Below are 8,420 nucleotides of genomic sequence, written 5' to 3' on the forward strand. Positions count from 1 at the left end.
AGGTTGTTTCCATCGTTTTGCTATTGTGAACAATGCTGCCATGAACACAGGTGTGCATATGTCTATTCGAGTGACGACTCTTATTTCTCTAGGATGTATTCCTAGGAGTGGGATTGCTGGATCGAATGGTATATCTATTTCTAGCTTTCTGAGAAAGCGTCAAGGTAGATATTTTTTACTAGTTAAGCTAAACTATTGTTTGGTTTTAAGAAGACTTCAAAGGGATATTTTGGGTTTAGGGTTTAAAGATTATCTCAGGGCAATAGTTTCAGGGGCTCATCCAACCTTCATGGCTCCAGGAAGTCTGGAGTCCATGAGGATTTGAAATTATGTTCTGTATTTTCCTCCTTTTGATCAGAATTCTTCTATAGAATCTTTGATCAAAATGCTCGGTAAGAGTAGCCGAGCACCATCCAGTTTTTCTGGTCTCATGGCAAAGGTGGCAATTGTTCATAGAGACAATTAGCTACACATTCCATATCCTCCACCTATTCCTGACTCTCATTATTCCTCTGTTGCTCCAGGTGAATAGACACCAATTTTTGTGCCTTGAAGGGCCATTTGCAAGCTTTTAAGACCCCAGGCACTACGAAATGAACTAGGAGATAGAACAGAAGCACTAAACAGATTATTAGGCCAATTAACTGGGATGTCCCATGAAAATATGATCCTAAACCTCCAAACCAAGAAACCAAATCCCATGAGGTTTTTGGTTGTACATAAGCAGCCTCAGCAGCTACTCTCTTTTTGTTTTTGTCATTGTTGTAAATATATCACACAACTTTTGCCAATTCAACTTTTTACAGGTGTGCAACATATTGACAGCAATGAAAATAATCAACTGTGAAACCCTACCCTTAATCACTGTGAGTTTTCCCCATCCCTCCCATTCCTGGTAACCACTAATAAACTTTGGTCTCTGCACATTTGCCTGTTGTCTTTTTATATAAGTAAGGCCATACAAAATATTTGTCCTTTTGTGATTGGCTTATTTTGCTCAGCATAATATCTTCAAGCTCCAGCCATACTGTAGCATATGCCTAGACTTCATTTCTCCTACTGGCTTAATAGTATTCCATTGTATGTATGTACCACATCCACCTGTTGATGGGCATTTAGGTTGTTTCCACCTTTTGGCTATTGTGAATAGTGTTGCAATGAACATTAGTGTACAAGTCTCTGTTTGAGTCTCTGCTTTTAAGTCTTTTGGGTATATATCTAGGAGTGGAATTACTGGGTTAAAAGATGGTAGTTCTATCTTTTAATTTTCTTGATAGTATTCTTTGAAGCACGAAATTTTTTAATTTTGATGAAGTCCAATTTATCTATTTTTTTCTTTTGTTGCTTGTGAGTTTAGTGTCATATCTAAGATGCCATTGCATAATCCAAAGTTATGAAGCATTATCCCTATGTTTATTTTCTAAGACTTTCATAGTTTTAGCTCTTTATATTTAGGTCTTTGATCCATTTTGAGTTAATTTTAAATATGGTGTGAATTAAGGGCCCAATTTCATTCTTTTGTATGTGGATGTCAGTTGTCCCAGCTCAATTTTGTTGAAAAGACTATTCTTTTCCCATTGAATTAACCTGGCCCCTTTGGTGAAAACCAATTAATCGTAAATGTAAGTTTATTTCTGGACTTTCAGTTCTTTTCCACTGATATGTATGTCTGTCTATCCTTATGCCAGTTCCTTATGAATACTGTAATTTTGTGGTAAATTTTGAAATCAGGAAGTGTGAGTCTTTCTGCTTTGTTCTTCTTTTCAAAGATTTTTTTAGCTAGTCTGCTTCCTTTGCATTTTTATGTGACTATCAGGATCATTGTCAATTTCTACAAAAAAGTCATCTGGGATTTTGAAAGGGATTGTGTTGCATCTGTAGATTAATTTGGGTAATATTGCCATCTTAACAATATCAATTCTCCCAGTCCACAAACACAAAATATCTTTCCATTTATTTAAGTCTTTAATTTCTTTCAATAACGTTTTGTAGTTCTCATTGCATGTGTTTTGCACTTCTTTTGTAAAATATATTCTTATGTATTTTATTCCCTTTGATGCTATTGCAAATGGAATTGTTTCCTTAATTTCATTGCTAATGTATAGAAATAGAATTAATTTTTGTATATGATCCTGTATCTTGCAACCTTGCCGTGCTTGTTTATTCAAACAGATGTGTATGTGTGTGTGTGGGTGTGTATGTGTATTCCTTAGAGTTTTCAATATACAAGATCATGTCATTTGTGAATCTAGTTTTACTTCTTCCTTTCCAATCTGGATGCTTTTTACTTCCTTTTCTTGTCTAATTACCCTGACTGGAACCTCCAATGTAACGTGGTATAGAAATGGGGGAGAGCAGACATCTTTGTTTTGTTCCTAATCTTAGGGAGAAAACTTTCAGTCTTTTACCATGAAGTGTGATGTTAGATTTGAGATTTTTGTAGATGCCCTTTATCAGTTTGGCTTAAAATGTTGTTAATATTTTTTATTTGCTTGTTGATCTTCTCTCTAGTTGTTCTATCCTTTATTGAAAGTGGAGATTGAATTTTTCAACTAGTATTGTTAAAATATCTATTTCTCCCTTCAATTCTGTCAGTTTTTTAATTTGTTTATTTTGATTCTGTATTATGTGCATATATGTTTATAATTGTTAAATCTTTGTTGATGTATTAACCCTTTTGTCATTATTAAATAGTCTTTGTCTCTATTAGCAATTTCTGTCTTAAAGTCTACTTTATCTGATTTTAATATAGCCACTCCAGCTCTCTTTGGTTACTGTTTGCAAGGAATACCTTTTTAAAATCCTTTTACATTCAACGTATCAGAGTCTTTGATTATAAAGCGTGTATTTGTAGATAGCATGTAGTTGGATCCTTTTTTAAAATCCATTCTCTCAGTTTTTGCCTTTTGACTGGAGTGTTTAATCTATTTACATTTAATGTAATTACTGATAAGTTAGAATTTATGTCTGCCGTTTTGGTTTTTGTTTTCTGTATGTCTTATGTCTTCTTCCACCCCCCACTTCCTCCATTAGTGCTCTCTTTTGTGTTAAATCGTTTTATAGTGTACCATTTTGATTCCTTTCTTGTTTCTTTACTATGCATTTTTTAGTTTTTTTCTTAGTGGTTTCCCTAGGGATTACACGTATGATATTAATTTAAAGCAATCTACTTGGAATCCGTACCAACTTAATTTCAATTGTATACAAAAATTTTGCTCCTGTATAGTTCTGTTTCCTCTCCCCTATTTTGTACTATTATACTTTGTATATCCTTCAACACAGATTTATAATAATTGATTTATGGAGTTGTGTTTTAAAGCAGATAAGAGAACGAAAGTGTTATAAACAAAAAAATAATTTAACTTGTAGTTTATATTTCCCTAAGTAGTTACTTTTACTGGTGCTATTTATTTTTTCATGTGGATTTGAGTTACTGTCTAGTGTGCTTTCATTTTAGCCTGAAAGACTCAATTTAGTATTTCTTGTAGAGCAGGTCTGTTAGTGACAAATTCTCAATTTTTGTTTATGTTAGAATGTCTTTGTTTCTCCTCAGTTTTGAGGGACTGTTTTGCTGAATGTAGAATTCTTGACTGACAGACTTTTTCTTTCAGCAGAAATCTGATGTTGAGCCTCCCCAGTGAAATTTTTATTTAACTTATTGTCCTTTTCAACTCTAAAATTTCTATTTTTTCAAAAAATAATTTTTCTTTACTGATAATCTCTATTTGGTGAGGAATCATTCTCATACTTTCCTTTAATTCTTTAGACATGTGTTACTTTAGTTCTTTAAACATATTAAAATAGCTTATTTGAAGTATTGTCTAGTAAGTCTAATGTCTGGTCTTCCATAGGGAGAGTTTCTATTAACTGCTTCCCCCACCCTGGGTATGGATCATGCATGTCTTTGCATATCACATAATTTCTTTTTGTTGAAACTTGGTCATTTTAAATAATATAATCTGGGAACTCTGGAAATGAGATTCTTATCAGGTCTTTCCTGGGCATGTGCATAGTCCTATGTATGCAGGCGAACTTGTAGATTCTCAAGGATATGTTGGCACTTTTCAAACTGCTCTAATCACATCTCATTTTCCTTTTCAATTTTTTGGTCAGCTTTTTGTTTTCCCCAATAGTTATTGCTGCTTCAGACAGCTGTGATCTTAAACAATTGCTACTGCTTGTTTGTGACAAATGCCTCCCGGGAAAAGGCTGTTCACTGTGGAAGCTTGGAGTCAGGTCAAATAAAGACAATCCATGTAAATGGGATTTTCTAGTTCAAATAATGACAATTCTGTGGCAATGGAGATTTGGAAGAGCTCCAGTGCCATTGTGCCTTCTCCATCGGCTGTTAGGCTGCTGGTTTTCACTGTGATTGTGGGAATGCTGGTTTTCAAGGTGACCGTGGAACTAAGTAGAGGAATATGGAAATAGGACAAGTTAAAATGTCACTATTCTTACTGAGATTCAGTTGTTTTTCTTGAATAACTTCTCCCTGGATTGTTCCAAGACTTTGGTTAATTATCAAATTTCTGAAAATGTTGATTTTGAAAACTTTTGTCAGTGTTCTCATTGCTTTTATAGAAGAGAGGATTTTTGGAAGTTCTTACTCCACCATTCCTGATGACATCTCCCTCTTGCTTTTATCTGAAAGAAAATATATCTTATAAAGATAATACTTATGAGATGCTATGTGGAAGTACTTTTCTATCCATCCAAGGGTACAGGAAGATTGGATTTGGCTTAGAACAAACAAATCATTGCTCAGTTTTGAATTTCAAGCTAGGATTTAAGAAAAACCCTTAGTGACAGGATGATAGCTTTGTGAGGCTGGCTGGTAAGCACTGGTCTAGCTGGGCACATCACTGCTTGCAGTGTGGTACCTCAAGAGTAGGTTAGCATTGCTGGTGGAGGTGTCCAGGTGGGTGATCTCAGTCAGGTCCCCAGTCTACAATCTTGGGTGGACATGCTGTGGAACTACACCTCCCTGCTGCATTGGTGCAGGGACCAGAAGACCTGAGGAACCTGGCAGAGACCAGGGAGGTGAAATATAAGTGACAGCAAAGGGAGTTTGAAAAATGCCCCCCAACTTGGTGGAAGCAGCGCAATGGAGTGAGGGGCATGTGGATGTGTGCTCATCCCCCACAGCCTTCCCTTTACTTGGTGCAATTGTGTGTGTGAGTGAGACTCCTTGGGAGGGGAATTTGAATTTTGGATTGACTGATTACATACATGAAAAGAGACTGGGCAACTACTGATTGGCATTCCATTCTTCTATCCATTAAGGAAAGTAGGGGACCGATGATGTAAACTAGAGTAATTAATTTATTCACTGATTGCTCATTGACGTGATACAATGGGTTCAACCCTGCTCAAATATTCTTCCTTTCGAGATGGCATTCACTGTTCCTTTCCTGGGTCAAGAAGGATGGGAAGACTTCAGGCAACATGGTGCTTTAGGCAGAAACACCACGCTGTCCCTCCACAACAAAGATACAAAAAACTAAGCCAAACAGAGAAAACAGCAATCCTGAAACCCTAAAACATCAAATGAAGAGATAAAAAACTCAGCCAAGCACCAAATGGAGTGAGAAAACTGACAGAGAACAGAGAGCGAGGAGAGTTTCATGCAGAGGTCCCCTATCAGCTAACGCAGCTCTGATCCACTGTCTTGGACTCCTATCAGAGACCAGCAAATATGGGGAACAAGAAAGTAGCTTCACGGAGCTTACAGCAGGAGACAGAACAACTGGTAATTTGCGATATATGCTTTCCCACCCCCACTTGGCTTCCTCTGCTTCCCACAGCCAAGGTCTCTTGGCCAGGAAGCACCGGCTTCTTGGATTCCACCAGCCTGCACTGGCCAACTCCCTGAGTGCCATTTGTTGGCTGCTGGTGTTGCTTTTTTTGCTTCTTTTGATTTCTTCCTTACCTCTCACCACCTCCCGCTCCTTTTGCTCAAATACCTGGCTCTGTACACCATCTTTTCTTCTTCCTAAGGGGCTGCAGAGCTCCATTCGAGTGTGGAACTGCTTCCCGCTCGGGGCTGCCATGCTGGTGGGATCCTGGGGCTTTTGTTTGTTTGTTTTGAATTGTTTGTATTCCTTTTCTAGAGTTGGGAGCCCGTTCTGGCCGAGCACCGGTATGCGGCTTGGGACCGTCCCCCTCAGGTTGTGCAGATGCGCAGAGGGATCCCTGAGGGCATTTCTTTTTTCATGGTTTTCTTGGTGGCTTTTCTTGTTCTTTTTTAAAAATATTTGTTTTGTTTTCTTTTCCCTCTTTTTCCCTTTTTGTCTTTCTTCATTACTCAGTTTCTTGTCTGTCTATACCTTCCTTCTCTTCTTGTCCCCTGAATACCTGGCACTGAATACCTCTATGCTTTCTAGCCAGGCTGTACTGCAACACCTGGAAACAACTTCCCCAGACCTCGTAGCCACACCGGTGGGATCCCTGGGAGCTTTGCTGTTCTTTTTTCTTTCTAATTTTTATTTATTCATTCTTTTCTTTTCTTTTTCTTCTTTCTGTTTTTGTTTTTCTCCATTTCATAGTCTCTCATCTCTCCACTCCAACGGCAAGCTCCCCTAGCACTCTTTTTTGTTCATTTGTATGTTTTTGGCTCCTGTTCCTTCTCCACTCTCCCAAATCCGTCTTAGTTCCACACATCAAAATCTCCACCCTCCATCCTGCTTACCTGCACTGTGCACTTAACATCACACTACCAAGCAACACAGGCACCGCCTACCAAAACCTGCCCTGCACTGATTACCAACCCACCCTGGTGGGTGTAGTAAGTGCCACAAACAACCCATCACAGCAACTCCTCTTCAGCTAGACCTGCCCTACTGTACCATATCTGAGTGATTGACTCTGCCAATTGGAGAAGGAGGTGAAAAGTATCGTGACCACAGACGAGCAAACAACAAAGAACACACAGCCCGCCTGCTCAGACATAGCCAAATTTAAAAAAAAAGACGAAACAAACAAATCTACAATCAATAAATGAGAAAAATAACTACTGAATGCCCTAAAGACAGCGACAATATCAAAACATTTACAAAAACAGGACAGGTGGGTTCCAGTAGGCGTCCAAAATAAAACACCAGATGACTCTCTTGTGGAAGAAAATGCCCTCAAACTACCTGATAGGGAATTCAAATCTCTAATACTCAGAATTATCCAACAGTTGAAGCAAAAAAAAGACAAAAATGAGGAAAAAATAGACAAATTCATAGAAAATGCAGACAAATTCATGGAAAATACAGACAAAAAAATGGAATAATTCAGGAAAATAATGCAGGAACAAAATACCAAAAAAAATTCACAAGTAGAAATCATACAAAAACAACAATTAGAAATCCAAAAGATAAACAACAAGATTTCAAAAATGAACAGTGTCATAGAAGGGCTATGGAGCAGGTTTGAAATGGTGGAAGACAGGATCAGTGGAATTGAAGACAAACACTTGGATACAACTCTCTTCGAGGAAAACTCAGAAAACAGAACAAAGAAAAATGAAGAGACTCTGGGAGTTATGTGGGATAAAATCAAAAGCAAAAATTTTCGAGTGATCGGAGTTCCAGAACAGGGGGAGAAAACAGAAAACACAGAGAGGATCGTTGAAGAACTGCTGGCAGAAAACTTCCCCAATATCATGAAAGATGAAAAGCTGGCCATCCAAGAAGCTCAAAGAACCCCATATAGGATAAGACCCCGAAAGAAAATCATGGAGGCATATAATAATCACACTTGCCAAAACCAAAGACAAACAAAGACTGCTGAGAGCAGCTTGTGAAAAAAAAGAAGTCACATACAGAGGAGAAACAATAAGACTAAGCTCAGATTATCTAGCAGAAACCATGCAGGCAAGAAGGCAATGTGATGCATATATAAAACCTTGAAAGAAAAAAATTGCCAGCCAGGAATAATCTATCCTGCAAAACTCTTGTTCCAAATATGATGGTGAAATTAGGACATTTCCAGATAAACAGAAATTAAGGGACTATGTAAAAACCAAACCAAACTTACAAGATTTATTAAAGGGAGTCCTTCGATCTGAGAACAAACAACTTCAGCTCACAGACTGAACCTATGATGCAGGATTGTACCAGACAGATACCAATCTAAGAAATGAACTCTCAAGGACTATCCAAAACCAAAAGAAATACAACAGGGAATCAGACCAGTTAATCTGTAAATGACAACAACTTCAGAACAATAAAAGAGGGTATAAACGGAGTAGGTATAGAACCTTCTAATAGAGAGGAAGGCAAGGCAATACCAAGTAATAATAGATTGCTTCAAACTTAGAAAGATAAGGGTAAATTTCACGGTAACCACAAAGAAAGTTAACAAACATACTCATAAAAATAAAGAGGAAAAACAAAGTCTCAGTAAAAACGAAACCTACAAAAACAAAAGAAATG

This window comes from Trichechus manatus, unplaced genomic scaffold (genome assembly GCF_000243295.1).
Source record: "Trichechus manatus latirostris isolate Lorelei unplaced genomic scaffold, TriManLat1.0 scaffold00019, whole genome shotgun sequence".
NCBI classification, from domain to species: Eukaryota; Metazoa; Chordata; class Mammalia; order Sirenia; family Trichechidae; genus Trichechus; species Trichechus manatus.